At 40.6% G+C, this 16564-nt stretch overlaps 1 long non-coding RNA gene across 1 annotated transcript in view; it reads right to left on the bottom strand.

The window, feature by feature from the left end:
- LOC138932953 (uncharacterized) overlaps nucleotides 1-16564 on the bottom strand; it is a 157071-nt gene that overhangs the window by 109159 nt on the left and 31348 nt on the right. The gene's annotated exons all lie outside the window — the stretch shown is intronic.

Genomic DNA, 16564 nt, shown 5'->3' with positions numbered 1-16564 from the left:
GAGCAGCCCGAATTACACATCGTGAAGCCTCGCTCGCTCGCTTCGCTTCGGAGATGCTTATCGCCCGTGTCTGGATACCTCGTCGACGATCTACGACGAGGAAGAGAGAGAGAGAGAGAGAGAGAGCGCGCATCGCGCATCGCGGGTCGGAGGTTGAGCGTTGCTCGATCGACAGCTGCCACGAAGCCGCCTCCCCGCCCCTCCGCGTAGGTGAGATTCTTTCGCGGGTCTCCACCGCGTTCGTTATTTATTCGCCTTCCTCTTATTCGGATCGGATCGAGCGATGTCTGCCGATAGCGCCGCGCGAGATCTCGGTACGAGACGGCTCTTGACGAGCCGAAACCGACGACGCGTTACGTTACCGTCCCCGGAACGGAATTTCTTTCGAATTCTTGGCGCGACAGCCGCACGTGGCAGCCGCGGAATATACGTCGCTCGTCGCATATTTCGAATCTGTCTCTGTCGGGAGGAGGCTCGTGGATGATGGAACGGTGAAGAAATTAATCCCCGCGTTGGTCGCCAATGTCGTCGAAAGAGTCCGAGATCAGCGAACAATCCTCGCGCGCTCCCTCGATCGGACACTGCTCTTATCCGAGGGTGAGGAAATCGTAGAGATGATCAAATAAGAATATTGAAGTGAAGAATTTAACACGACCGAAACATGACCGATAAATATATAATTTTTAATTATTTATTTTAAAAATATCATAATTAATGATTCTTTCATATACAGAGCTTTGGTGAGATGAATTCATTATTTTTTGCAGAGAAAAACCTTACATATAATTATCTTCTTTTTTTTCTCTCTCCATTTTCCAATTTTGGCATACAAATTTTTTTTTCATACCAACAAAGCCATTGATAGTTACATGGCAAAATTAATAACGACATATCTCATAATAAAGTAAACATGTGTACTCGACGAAGGAAATGCGCTACGCTAAAATAAAATTTAACGCTCGCGTCTACGGCGTGAATGAAGTATTGAAATGCCCCAACGTGAGCGTTCTAAGTAAGCCGCGCGAAAAACCGCGGATAATTATATGATCCGCCGAAACAACGGAGTGCGGGAAGCATTTAATCCGCTTGCTCCATATATCGGCTCGCCGGCAAATGCGGACCGCGATGCGCGAGATAAAGATCAACGATAATGGTGGGGTCGCCGGCCCGAGAAGAAAGGACGAGAGGCGGGCGGCCACAAATTTTCTCGCGCTTTTAATTACATCCCGTTAACTCGCGAGATCCATCGATTTTCGTCCCTGTGGTCCTTCTCTTCGCTCCTACCTCCCTCCCTCCCTCTCATTTCCTCTCGCTACTAGCGAATCGCGGAAGCCTCTCAGTATTTTTCGATTTCGCCCGCCCTCTCGCTCTCTCTTTCTTTCTTCTCCCCCTCTTTTTTTCCGATCCCTTTAAACCACCCGAAGAAATGGGATTTGCGGTTTGGCGTGTTTGCTAAATAAACGGGACGCGCCCGCCTCTTTTGATGGCCCCGCAGAAAGACAGCGTCATCCGTAAATCGCGGCCCATTAAGCGGCTAATAAGTGGACAGAGACGGGTTATCAGCTACACGTGCTCGGGCTCCTTCCTTCCCCGGCACTTTGACTCTCGCGCTCTCTCCTTCTTCTCTCGGAGATACTCTGTTCCTCTCCTTCTTTCGCGAATCGTCGGATCAACCATTCTCATCGTCTCTCTCATTCTCCAGATGCTTCTCTCTCTCTCTCTCTCTCTCTCTCATCTTCGCTGATTTCGCGCGTGCGCGCGTGTGTGTACACTAGTATTTGTTTGTACGTGATATCGCGGTCGGGAGAGATTAGAGGAAGAGAGAAAGAGAAAAGAGAAAGATCAAATGCCGGATAGCGAGAAAGATAGAGAGGGAATGGGAGTAAACGAGCGAGAGTGAAGACGGCTGCTGTGGGAGCCATGAGATCGTGTTTGAGAAATGTGTGTTGAGGGGGGGGGGGAGGAGAGGGGGCGATGGCCCCTACCGAAGTTTGTAACTCCTTTTGCATCCAATTAAGTCCCGCGCAATAACTTAGGCTATACCGAACACCGATGGGGCGCCCGTGCAGGTCTCTCCCCTCCCCCCTCCCTCCTTCCCACCATCCTCGAGTCCCCGCAGCCGCCCCCCCCCCCCGGCTCGAGCGTACAACAATGTATACGACGACTTCGAATTACGACGGCGCGCCGGAATTTATACACCGTACGGCCGACTCGGAAATTTCGCCGTGCGATGAAATTCCCTCTCGAGAACGTCGTCTCAACGACGGCGAGGGAGAGGGAGAGGGGAGGAGGGGAAAGGGGGGGTGGGGGCGAAAGGGAAATCGAGGAACATAGGCGACGGAGCAACACACGCGGGGAGAAAGTAAAGTACCAACGAGAATCTGTACGTTCCCTAAAGAGAGTAGTCCGGTGACTCTCTCTCTCTCTCTCTCTCTCTCTCTACGTCGATGCGATATTATGTACAGCCTGGTAGTCCGTTGATAACCGTCGTCAAACTCCGTCAACTTCGCTTTATGTCCAATTAAGCATAATTCGCGTTTCGATTCCGGAGAGTTCGATAAACGCACAAGTTGCCGATGAAGTTCGGAACGGTTATTGACACCACCGGCGCGCCATCCGAGCGCTCTCTCTCTCTCTCTCTCTCTCTCTTCCTCCGTAACTGCCGGGGTAATTTAGCGCACCGATAGTATATGTATACGTTCCCCGACGTAAATTAATTCAGCCAAACCGAAATTGCCTCTTAAAATAGAACACGGTGACGCTAATGCATATAAAGTATTCATTCACATAGCTGTCTACTTATATAATCGAGATAATATTATTCTCGTTATTATCAATGTTAATCTCATGTTGTAAAAATACGAATGCTAGAAGCAACGTTAATTAAAAAAAAAAAAAAAAAAAAAAAACCGTATCTTTCGTATCATCTGTATAAATTTACTTGTTATTATTGCAGATACTATAATAAATTATTTTTAATAATATTTAAAAATATTGTTACACATGTATATAATACGATATATACACATAAATACTATACTATATTAGAACGCCGATTGCGAGGTAAAGATAGTAGGTCAGTTATCGGCCTCTCTCCGGCCAAGCCATTATCACAAAGTACCGACATAATTCTGGGGTCTTCTCTGGTGCAGGGAAAGAGAGAGAGAGAGAGAGAGAGAGAGTCTCGCGCAATAATTTAGGGTACACCGGATACCGATACTAGAGAGACTAACTCCTCTTTGGCCTCGAGAACAATATGCGCTAAACCCATCGAAATCTTAGCCTTAATGCCGGGCTTAATATGTACAAGCTTATACAGATCTCGTTGATCGAGTTCACTCTTCCTTGCACATGCGCCGTAATCCCGTCAATTTGTGAGAGGTTTAATTAAAAACGATTCTTTATTCATATACGAGATAAAATTGATTTTCTATAAAAAATACGAGAGAGAAAGAGAGAGGGAAACCTTAAAATTTTCATCGACTAACAATAATCTCACACATCCATTGTCACTTTTTTTATTAGGTGTACAACTTTGCTTCCGCCGTTTTCCTATAGATGGCTTTAGCGGTAAGTAGTGGTCGAAATAAATATATCATAGACGTCATGCGATAAACTTGGGCATCTGTCAACATAACCTCATAGAAACATTAGTCGATTTGTGTCCGCATCATAAAGTTATTCTCGATTGAAAATGTCAGTTTACGAGCCAAATTCTCGTCATTTGCGGGAGGTTTTAATTTTCTGCCTCAATATGAAGAAATCTGCGGCTGAGGCCCATCGAATGCTCTCAAATACTTATGGCGAAGCCGCTATTGGTGAAAGAACGTGTCGTGAGTGGTTTCAACGCTTCAAGAACGGTGATTTTCACGTCCAAGACCGGCATAGCGGTGGAAGAGAGAAGGTTTTCGAAGATGCAGAATTGGAGGCATTACTTAAATGAAGACTCGAGTTAAAGTCAAAAAGAATTGGCACGATCATCGGGAGTGGACAATACTTTGAATCATAAATGTATAACCAGTTTTTTACAATAAAGCCTCGAATTTCGGGAAAAGAAAAACGGCGGAAGCAAAGTTGTACACCTAATACTAAAAATCTTTATCGTCCCCTTATCAATTATCGAAAACAAAGTTGAAGGATCTGATATGGGATATCCACAAATAGAGAAAACGGGCTAATTAAGAGCGAATGCAAATCAAGGAGAAATTTATTTTTCCTCCAATGTAATTTATTAATCATTTAAAGTCGTACGTTTCAGTCCTTTATAAAACAAGTTTTCACTTAATTTTATCTGCTGATGAGACGGCCCGAATAAGAGACCGAAAAATGGTACGATTCTACATAATTAATAAATTACATTGGAAAAAAAGAATTCGCGTTTTGTTTATCTCGCCCGATTTTCAAGCCCATGTTCCCTATTTGTCAATTGTCGTCTCAATTTATTACCCTGTATATTTCGAAGATTCAAAAGGCCCGAAGTTATATAAAAGACCAGTACGAATCATTGGCAACGCAACGCGCGACCTTACGCGACGTAACCATAATACAAAAAAACCTTATTAGCGTTGATAGACGCGCCGGAGCAACGGCTTTTACCCCGATTCTTTTTTTCGCTGTCAATAAAGCTGGCCGTTCAACAATGAGGGACCGACGAGCGCGTATAGCCACGGCGACTGACCGCGGAATTGACCTCACTTTAGAGAGGAATGCGTGGCTTGCCGGGTGCCACTTTGCGTTTACGTATTAACCGCGCGACGACCGTTCACGAAACTCGTTTAAATTGGAACAGATTGGCATGACGTTCCCCGCGAAAAGAAAATAAATATCACCCGCGGTAAATACTCCGAGCACGCGTCGTCCGCTCGCTTTTATTGGCTTTGTCCGCGAATCGTGTCAGTCGTAAAATAAATCATGCGCAATCGGCGAATATGAGTTTCGCATGTCCGCGGATGTTCGATGTGTCCTTGTGACGCGCATTCCCGTGGGACAAATCTCTCTTATATGTATACTATGCGTATACTCGCATCTCTTCGAGAACCGTTCTCTCTTCTTCGACTTAAAATTTTTTCATTCATTTTTTATAATGAACGAACGAAACGAAATATATTGTATATACGAGATTGAATTAATTATAACATTATTAGACTCATAATAATGATATACATACGATATAAATTTTATGTATTATCATATTATATATATATCTTATATTATATAATGCAAAATAGTATATGCAGTTTTTTAATTTTTATTTAATTTCATTTTTCATCTTCATGAAAAATACGATAATTTAAAGATATATATACAAAAAAAAGTGTTAATTTGATTTTTGATATATATAGAAAATTATACAAAGCAAAAAAATAAGACATTAAAGATAATGATTTATTGAATATACTATTAAAAAATTTCAATTTAAATCATTTTGAAGAGCTTATTATATATTATTCCTTTAGCTATTGAACAGAAAAATAATAATAATTGACTCATGTATGCGTAAAATAATTTATAACGATAACTATATTATTAATACAATATGGATATGTTATGAGGAAAACATTGAAAAGGTTGTCGATGTCTAAAAAAAAAAAAAAAGACGCATGCAATAATAATACTGTACGATGTATATTTTAAGAATTAATCTCATTTTCCGAGTGTATCCGAGAGTTAAATATCGCGGTATTTTTAATCACGATTGACAGTTTTTGTTAAATGGATCGAACGAACGAATGAACCAACCAACGAGTGAATGAACCACAAATTATTCTTTCCCGCGCAACGAACGGGCAACAATGTTACAGCGCGAACAGTGCGCGGAAATTGCAGTGTAAGTCATTATGAGCGAAACGATCTAATTGACATTAAAATTAATGCAGTCAGGGGCAATTTATTTACCACTTACTCCGAAGCTCCCGCTGACACCGGGCGAGTTATATTCGTTATTGGAGGCAGATACGATAATGATTAATGTGAAAACCGGTTTCGCGAAGTCGCGCGTTAGGAAAAAGCGGCCGAATATGGCCACTTTGTACCACTCAAACGCGAGTCGAATTATGCTTTACCCGGAGAGTGCTTTTGGAATTGCTCCGAGCCATTCTGCAGCACAGTGATTTCGCCGGATAGTTAATTACTTCCGGGAACGAGCCGGCAGCGATACGTATCGATCGACCACCAAATACGTTCTCGATCGACGGACGGGCAAAGGAAAGCTTGACGGATGACTTCTTCGCGTCGCGCGATCAGAAACGAGATCGAATCAATTTGCATATTGCTGGCCTGCAATAGCTGCACTGAGCACTTCGGTAAAGGCAAATGCATCCGCAAATGAATCTGTTTACGTAATAATGGCATGTTAATTACCTGACGAAAGAGGGATAACGAGTCGGTCTCGTTCGATAGCAAACCATTACATTTGCGCTCGTAAATACGACGAAAATCTTTCTCTCTCTCTCTCTCTCTCTTTTTTGTTTCCCCGACGTGATTTCATGCAAACGACTCGCGCGTCTCACGAATCATTCCTTTTTTACGTTTTCTTCCCGAACGATTCTATTCGATCACGATTACAGATATTGCAACGGATGATCAACCGATTTTAGGTCCAGCGCGCTATTATCGTCGACCGTTGTCATTATACGATCCGGAATCCCGGCGAGGAGCGATCGTTTTCAATTTTACAGAACGCGGCGGCGCGGTAAGTTCGTGTGTATGTAAATCTGTGAACGCGGGCGCAGGTAATACAATAAGACGACGAGGAACGAAGGCGAAGCGTTCTTCGGAGCTGCCATTAACATAGATCGGCATCGTCCATTATCGAGATTCGTAACGATACGGAGTGACTAACCAAACCTACTTATAGTTTGGTCAAGTGTACACAGGGCCCCGCCTGCCTTTTCCCCTCCCTTGATACGATAATTCAATAACGGCATTCGGTGTCCGATATCCCGGCATGAAGCGGACAGTTTCCGCGTTAATTACAAAAGCCATTCTACGAAAGAGCCCGGCTTTTAACGCTCGCTGCGCGATGCGCAGTGTCAGAGATAGAAACGTCAGATGGAGAACATTGGCCAATCCATCACGCTACGTTCTCGTTCTCCCCTCTTCCTTCTCTCCCTCCTCTCGTACCTCCTCCTCTCCTTCGTATGTATACGTACGATTAGCGCCAGAGTGGGATAGGGATTCATCATCAAGGAGACCCCATCGTATCCGTAAGGTTTCTAATTGAAGAGCGTGTTAGGAGCGCCGGCTCTCGTCCGATACTCCGATATGCATAACGAGGCCATTCGGTTAAATACAGACAAAACAACCGCCCGCTTTCGCGCTACGTTGCGATGCGTCCGGCGAGAAAACACGCCGCCGCTGTTTTGCATCGAAATTATCCGTCGTACCCACTCGCGTATCCACCAATTGCAAAATAGTTTTGCTCTTTCGGTATAGAAGTGAACGCGTTCGCGTCTAGCAATTTCTCGTATTAGATAACCGATATTAACAATTCAACCTGATTAACGCGAAAGATATAAACATAAATCACACTTTGTGTGTTAACGAAAAGATTAAATATACGGTTTTTTTTTTTTCCCCCTTTAAAACGAAAGGGAGAGAGGAAAAGAAAGAGATTATATGCGACATAGTATGCGTATTATCTTTCAAAAATATTAAAATATTTTCGCTCGTATACGAATTTTTTTCGCGGCTGTTAATGCAGGTTCGTTCACTCGCTAATTTTAAATTTAATTTTAAATTCTACACACGCCCAACGTTGTGTATGTTCTCATTTTTTTTTTCTGCGCTTTAGCGCGTCCATAGCGCTTTTACTCCATTACATGACATTCTATCTCGAATTTAATAATTTTTTTAACTCAATCGATCGAAATAGTAAACTCTATTTTTGATAATCCTGAAAAAACAAGGGAAAATTTATTATCAATAGATCATGTTGGATTAATACTCTTCTCTTGCTATGAACACTCTTCTAATTAATTGCAAATTACCCTAGATTTGATATTGGCCCGTCGTTGCAACAACTACTACGATTTAGATATTAATCGGATCGCGCTCCATTGAAAAATGCATTTTCTTGCATTTCATAAAGTTTCTATCGCATCATCGAAATAACGCGGAGAACAACAGAAACACAAATCCAGCATGAATTTGTGGATGCACTTATGACCCTACTTTGCTTGCAATGGGTGTCGATGAATCACAACAAGTATAAATACGTCGCACTTTTCTCCTTCCCTCTCGTACTCTCGAGTAAACTCCCTGCAATAAGATCGATTATGATCCGGCATTCACTATCCACCCAAGCCTGGACTTTTTGAAACGTAAACAAGGAGATAAAGGCGAAAGTTGGCCGCGTATAAACAAGGGGATCCGTCCGCGACTCTCAGACTCTCAGTATTCGCTTTGGAATGATCGAGACTGTTAAACAAACACAAAATAGAAGGGGATATTAACTGCATTAATTTGAATATTTTTACGCGACATCACTGAGTTCAATTTTGTCGCCAGTATATTTTTGATCTTTTGCGATAAATACGTAAATTTTGTTTCAACAGAGAGAAATGGACGGAAAGGACGGAAATGGGTGTCTGAAAATTTTACACTCTAATAGTCTAATATATATAGAAAAATAAAAAAGCGCACGTTTGTATGTATATATATATATATAAATTTAAATATCATTATAAAAAATGATCTCTTTTTTATTTTTCGTTTTCAAGATCCACATATACATTTTTATGATAAATATAATAACGAATTTAAATTAATCCACGCGAAATGACACACCGAATAATCTCGCTTAAAATGTCGATGCACTTATAATCATTTTGCAATGGCCATGCGCAAAAGTGCGGCCCGTAAATTCACAAATTTCTCAACCATCGCTCTCATCCCGAATGGCAATGCATTTTAATAGCCCATTGTTAGAGAAGCGCGACGCGGTTTAGTAACTTGTGCGGGGTGAGAAGAGACGTGCGAGGAAGGAGATAGAGAGAAGGAGAGAGAAAGAGAGAGAGAGAGATGATCGAAAAGTTTCGAGAAGGCGTTTCGAAATGGAGACATAACACCGGAGTTTGCCTTATTCATGAGTTGCCATGGGACGCCCCGGCTGGTATAACTGATGGAAGACGGGGTTGTAGGGCTATGATGGCCGTGTAGCGAACTCGTATCAACGAACGGTCTCTTCGAGCCGCGTAACGATGATAATACGCTACGTGCCTCGTGTATGAAACGCTCGAACTGAATACACATAGTTCTCCCCGTAATCATATATTCTTTCCTTCTTTTCTGCCCGATCTTTTCCTTCCCCCTTCCATTGAACGCCCCGACACGCACTCCGTGCGAATCTTCTTCGTGACGTGATCTTTTACGAGACCACAATGTCATCTCATCTGATCCTCCAAGTTGTGCTGTATCCTTGCCTAATCTTTCAACAAATTAGAATGGATCGTATGCAAATGTATTATTTTGTAATAAAGCGATTTTAAGAGTTCTTTAATTTTTAGTACCGATAATATATTGAATATTTCAAGCCGTCTATTTTGCTTGGTTGTATAAATGTGATACAATATAATCAGAGAAACCTGTCGGACTATTATAGATTTCAAGATAGCTGAAAATAATTGATGAAAGAAGGATATTTTTACATATCAAAGGATATTTTTTTTTGTGAATTGTAAAAAAATATTTCACAGCGAATTAATTTTTAAAATTGTATATACACCCTGCATGATGTGATGTTTTGAAAATCCTCGTTAGACGTGTAAACAAGAGGTGTGCGCGTACATTAGAAAATCAATTTCCGTTTTCACTGTTTGTGGACAATATGTGTAAATATGAATATTTTTTTCGCCATAAATTGAAATTAATACATACGCGAATGCATTTATTAATGAACTTTATTCGTGCGTATTAAGATTAAAATTGAACAAATGGGGAAAGTATATAAACAAACTTTCCGAGGATTCTAGAAACACAAAGTCTAGTCAATGTAAAATGTATTTAATGTTAATCCAGAGAAGACGATATTAATTCAAACAGCGTATATTATCTACTAAAATAAGACTGGGGTAAAATAATTTCGCGAGAATCTTCTGACGAAATATTCAACGTAGCGCTGTCCTAGAAAACGAAAAATAGATGCTCCGCCACGCCGCGTCAATATTGTTTCAACGATTCGGTCAACAATAATCACGGCCTTTTCTACAACGATTAACAATTAAATTGTCGCGGACTGCGTCTACGCCGCGAAAATATCTGCCGTTACGATATATATACTTCCGTGTACCAGAAATCGCAGATTGGCATTCCCAAAGCGCTGTGAGCGTACAGCTGGAGCATAAAAATGTTTCCGGTATACCTTTGAAAGAGATCAGCACGCGACACGCGCTGATACAGCTCACAGGGAATAATGGGGTGATCCGCGATTCGTATGCCGTGCTCGTCGAAGGATTTTTAGAACACTCGACGGCTCGTTTCTAGTCAGACGTCGGTAAGAGAGTCGGTACGTGACATTAAGCAGTAATGCCACGTGGTGACCGGTGACCACGCGACGCGCAACTTGAAATACTATTACGCGCGGTCCCAAGTCGCTCCCCTCGAGTCCTTCTACCATCGAACACAATCTCCTACGGAATGTATAATATCATATATATTTCGAGCTGAATAATAAAGAACGGAGGTGCGACGAGCGATAACTTATTTCCTCGTGGTGGGTCGCGAATATACCGAATAAAAGGGAATACGGCAAATTGATCAAAATTATTGAGAAATATCATTAGATGGTAACTTGCATTAATAAATTAATAAATAACGAAACCGAAATCTTTTATTCGCGTCACCTGTTTGGCTCGACTTGCGTATCTCAATTTAACATTTCCGAAAGAGAATGCTAAAAATTGTACGGAATTTACAAATAGTATTAAGAAAAGAATATATTTTAGATCTCTGACGAATATGCGAATTCGTTTCTCTACTCGAATCGAGTCTAGACTTTTATTGATAGAAAATTCTACGCGATTATGAACAATCTCCCGTTCTATCGACGACTCTTCGATCGTCCTAAGATCGTTCTCAACTCTATTTCCTCAACCGAAATGTCTACTCGAATGAAATCGTGGCGCGCCGCCGATGGATTAATACGACGAATATTTTATACATCGCTATACGTTGGATTTTGTACGATGCTTCGTTCGTCAATGAAGCCTGCTTCGTCGAGCGTGAAAAAGATCATCGTTGTCGTACTCGCGAGAGTGTAATTAACGCGGAAATAAAAATATTTCACATCAACATAGTCCGTCGTATCGTCTTTTATAATCCGCGCTACAAGAAGCGCCCGTATCTGACAGTCAAAATCTCGCGGCAAATTGGTCAAACGCTTCGTGAAATCGATCTGTCGTACAAAACGGGACGCAACGAACCAACTAAACGACGATACGTCGGCACGGTTAAATTCAGAGAGCGATATAATTTAGAAATACATTATCGCGGATAAAATGTGCGTTTTAATTAAGCGCGCGATACTCGAATTGAATATTCGAACGCCACACGGCTGGATATAAATCGACGTCATTTGTTTCGAGCATATATAGCCGGGGATATCGAATAAACGGAATTTCTATTACTTTGATCGGGCGTACGAAATAGCCTGCAAGTGATCGCGCAAGTCGTACGTTACTGCCGATAAATCAGCGCCAGTCGAGCTAAACACGCGTATAATAATTGTTGCGCCATCAGAAACGCATACGCGTCTGTAAAATCGGGTCGACGGAAATTACAACAAATTTACTTAGCCTGCGCGGCGAACTCGCAAATAACGCTGTCACACTGAAAACCTTCCCGGCCTTTCCACATAATATCGTCGCAAATTGTAAAACAGTTACATTCCTGCCAATCGATGCATAAAATCTACACGATCGGGCGCGCTAGAAGGGGGAAAGGAATTCGCGAAAGGCAACTGGCGATTAATCGTATAAGTCACCGCACTGATGACAAAATGCGACATTCGAAAGAACGCAAAAAAGAAGAACGATTTTGCGGATGAAACTTTAAAGATTATTTAAACGGATAGATTTATACAATTATTTATAAAATACAAATAGCTTTAATTCTAACAGGAAATTGATAATTTCAAATTGAATACTATATATGGTATATATGGTATATGTGTGTGTGTGTGTGTGTGTGTGTGTTGAAAAATAGATGAGATTCTTCTATTTAATCAAAAATATTGGAAATATTACCAAAAAAAGGAAAATATTGTAGGTTTTTAAAAAAATCCTCTTTTTTATGCGTCCGAATTTTTGCATCGCATCATATCTAATGATTTGATATAATCGCTCATATCATTATGTTCTATTGAAATATCTGCGTATTTTACAGGGTTGTGGGGAATAACGCGTTACTTGTAACGTTACAGTTACAGTTACTTTTTTTCGGTAACGATCGTTAATTTTTTCTGTTTGTAACGGTAACGGTAACGTCGTTACATTTTTGCAGTAACGGTAACGAATTAGCCGTTAACTTTATCGTTATTTTTTGCTTCTTTATTATCTTATATCTATTCAATAGATGTATTTTTTGAAAAATATTTTCTAGCCCTCTATCATAGGCTGCATTCCGATAGTCACTGCCAGTACTGAAAATCTATAGTAACGTAAATCATAGACTTTACAATACCGATAGTAAATATTGGAGAATACATTCTTAATAATATCAATATTTCTCTTATCGATATTTAAAAACAATGTTTGATAAAAATTTTCGACAAAATTGAAATTTGTAAATTACAATTTAAATTCCTATAAAGATAAGTGTATTAAAAAGTAAAGATATTAATATAAAAAATTAGAATCATTAAATAAGTTTAATATAAAAAACGCTTGCTCTCTATAGAGACTAATTTAGAGTTTTTCATTGTAACGTAGATTATTACATTTAATATCGATTATCAAATAATTTTATAATCCAATAGCTTATTTTAGCATTACGAAAAACAAAAAATATAACGAAAAAGTAACGAATCGTTACTTTCCAAGTAACGATAACGGTAACGCGTTACTTTTTAGAATCAGTAACGCGTTACTTTTGTAGAGTAACGTTCCCAACCCTGGTATTTTATTACAATCTCCTTACGATCCTTACAAGAACTTTGAAAATAAGAAGATCGAGCGAAAAATGCGTAACATTTAAAAGATAAAAATCAGCAAAAGTAGCCAGACGCGGATTGAATGAACGAGTAAGAGGGAATTAAATTTCCTAAAGCGCGCAACAAGTGTAATTCTCGACGATTGTAATAATAAAAGGGAGAAGTTACAAAGGAGGGAAAAAAAAAAAAAGTTTTCGTAATGCAGCTTCCGAGTAGGAGCAAACAGTGAGCTCCTAGCTGAACGGATAAAAAGATGATCCGTGTGAGTGCACGAGCCGATACGTTCACCCATACACGTATACGTTAACTGTCTCCGGACAGAATCTTTCGAGGTTGACTTCTCGAGACACCAGCGGGGCGGAAACTCGAGACGTATAGCATCGCGAGAGGAGGCGAGTTAATCCCTCGAGACAACTAGGAGCCGCGCGGCGCGGAATGGAAAGGCGCGGGAAGAGGGGACAGAAATCCGGTGGTGTATTCCGACTCGCGCGCTGCCCGACAATGTTATTATTACGCTCTCCTGTCCGCATTACGCGGATAATTTATGTCGCTCTTTACGCGACGCACACACGCACACACATATGAGTTGTTCCCGCGTATGTACAATATTTACGAGCGCGGCGCCAACATCCGCGGTCGCGCTACCTTCGTCTCTAGTACAGCAGAATACAATCGGCGTCTTACACAAATAGCACGCGTTATTGTCCGATGATGAACGACCGGTTCGAATTTATTGCCCGTCGGCGCGACTTACACGGCGAGAAATTAATATCGAGGGATAGGTGTCGAGACGATACTTATATCTGTTTCTCTCCCTCTCTATCGAGCGTTAAACGTCGTTAAAAGCAACGCCTGACATATACAATTTATTCAAATCGAAATCCTGTCAATGTCACGTGCTATTTGCAACCTTGTTGCGATTGATTTTTATTACGTTAAAAAAATTATAATTTATCCATACTGTTGATATTTGTGCTGAAACAATATAATTATTACATAATTATTTGTTTGCAGAGCGTGCTATTTAATTTTATACAAGTAAAGATATTGTATTTTAATTTTCCATTTATCATAATAAAACGATAATTACAGATAAAAGTCACTGGTTATAATTTTACTTAAACGCATTGCGCAATCTAATTTTAACGTTATTTCTATATCGATGCTCTTCAATTATACCAATATATGTCTAATGTAATACAAGACAGAATTTGTCTAATATCATCCCTAATATATATGCCTTTGATAAAAATGACCAACGTATATTCATTAAATTAACGATAAAATATTCTAATCAATTCGCTTTTTTATTAACACCGTTCAATTATCATACAATTATTTAGCAATAAATCGTTCAATCCCATTTACATTTTGACAACTAGAAAGTAATGTATAAGAAATTTTATTTAAACACGAATGACTTATATTTGCATATAGATGAAAGAAACGGCAATTTTTCATCAGCGTTTGATATTTCTTATGAAACAGATAATGAAATCGAGAATAATCTCTAAATATATCCCTATTTATATATCATGATTGCGCGAAGGCTGAGTCGCGTGTCCGGAGATATCGTCGCTACGATACGATCGATAGGCGATCGATTAACAGAGCGATTGCCACGAAATCCCCGGTGTATAATTCGGTCCGCGATTGCCGCGCGCGTGGAATTCTCGAATGATTAAATGCGATAAATGATTAATTCTCGTCGCTCAACGCACAGTCGCTTATCCCCACCTCCCGCTTCCATCCATATTGCGTGGACAATTTATGTCGTCGCTCACGCACGTGTGCGCGCGCGCGGAGCGTGTAATAATTCTTATCCGCGCGAGCGACGACGCATGCCACGCGATATTATTTCACGTGTTTAGAGACCCCCTCCTCGGGCACGTAATCGGCCGAGATCCCGATATCCAACATGCGGCGCGACATTTTCCGCCGAAACGTCGCCGCGAGGTAAGAGTCACTCGCGGGATTGCGGGTGATCCCCGACGAGAAGGGGTCTCGAAATGCAAATATTTTAAGCCGACGATGATGGGAGTAAGGACTTTTTTTTTTCGAAAAGCAAACACGCCGGTTTTTACAATCGGCTGGTCGCGACGAAAGGATGGAGGGGGACGGAGGCAGGAGTGATGGCGACCGGACGATGCGGCGCGCTTTTTGCGGTCGCATAATTTTCCCATGCTGAATGTAAATTTATCCCACACCCGCGTAAGGTTGAGACTGTATACACTACACAATGCCGTCTACGTCTACTGTTCGCGTGACTATGACCAGCGCCGGATAGTCGAATTTTATATCGCGGCCACGAAAACGTGACAACGACCGGCGCGAACGCTGACGATTTCTCGGGAGGATACCTTGAGAAAAACATAGGTAGCGGGGCGCGGGGGGCCGTCTTCTTAAATTCGCATTAAACATTCATCGGGGATAAACGTCGCTGACAACCTCGACCCGAGATGCTCGAAACGAAGATATGAGCATTCGCGATCCTATTAATGCGACACTGGAAACTGGTCGACGATCCCTCGCGAGATCGTCCCTTTTTTGCGTTGAAAACTTTCAGATCAGATTTCAATCCACAATCCGACATTTTAAATAAAATTAACTTCGGGATCCATATATGGTATGAATTTTTATGTACGAAAATTATGCAGAAGATTAAAAGTCTAAGATTTCATATGTAATTAAATTCAAGATATCAGAGATTTTAATATTATATGTTGTCAGCGGTATTTGTCGAGAATAATAGTCACTGTGTACAATATATATTATATATTAATCAGATTATGCCATTACGAGTAGAAAAGAGAAAAGTAAAATAATATAATGTATAATATAATAATATAATAATATAATATAATAATATATATATATAATAATAATAATAATAATAATAATAATAATAATAATAATAATAATAATATATATATAATAATAATATATAATATATAATAATAATAATATTTTTTTTTCGTTATTAATTTCTTCGATAAAGCGAAATTGTATGTGTGATAATCGTAGCGATGAAAAGCAATCACGTGTTACATCGAGCCGATCCTGATTTATGTTGCAATTCACACGAACTATATGAATGCTTTTTCGTTTTCGGCCGTATCGCAATCGAGAGGGTGAAGCTGCATCGGTACCGTCTATGTAAATGAGATCCGACCAATCTTACCGATGAGCACCCATCTCGATCTGGATTCTCGATCCTCGAGCATTCGAATCGCAGCCTGATGATTATTATTAAGTTACTGTCGCGACTCTCGGACAAAGTTATCGGACGGCATCAATGCCGTAATGATCGATGAGCCCGGGACCGTTTGCAGCGACGCTAAATAGGTCGTGGTCTCGTGATGGAAATTTACGCTAGAGAGAGAGAGAGAGAGAGAGAGAGAAGGGAGAGGCTCGTGT

The sequence above is a fragment of the Polyergus mexicanus genome, unplaced genomic scaffold, assembly GCF_030449975.1.
Source record: "Polyergus mexicanus isolate NDT 795.1 unplaced genomic scaffold, iyPolMexi1.0 SCAF_5, whole genome shotgun sequence".
Taxonomy (NCBI): domain Eukaryota; kingdom Metazoa; phylum Arthropoda; class Insecta; order Hymenoptera; family Formicidae; genus Polyergus; species Polyergus mexicanus.
Note: the sequence above shows the minus strand (reverse complement) of the source record. Positions and strands in the feature narration are given on the sequence as shown.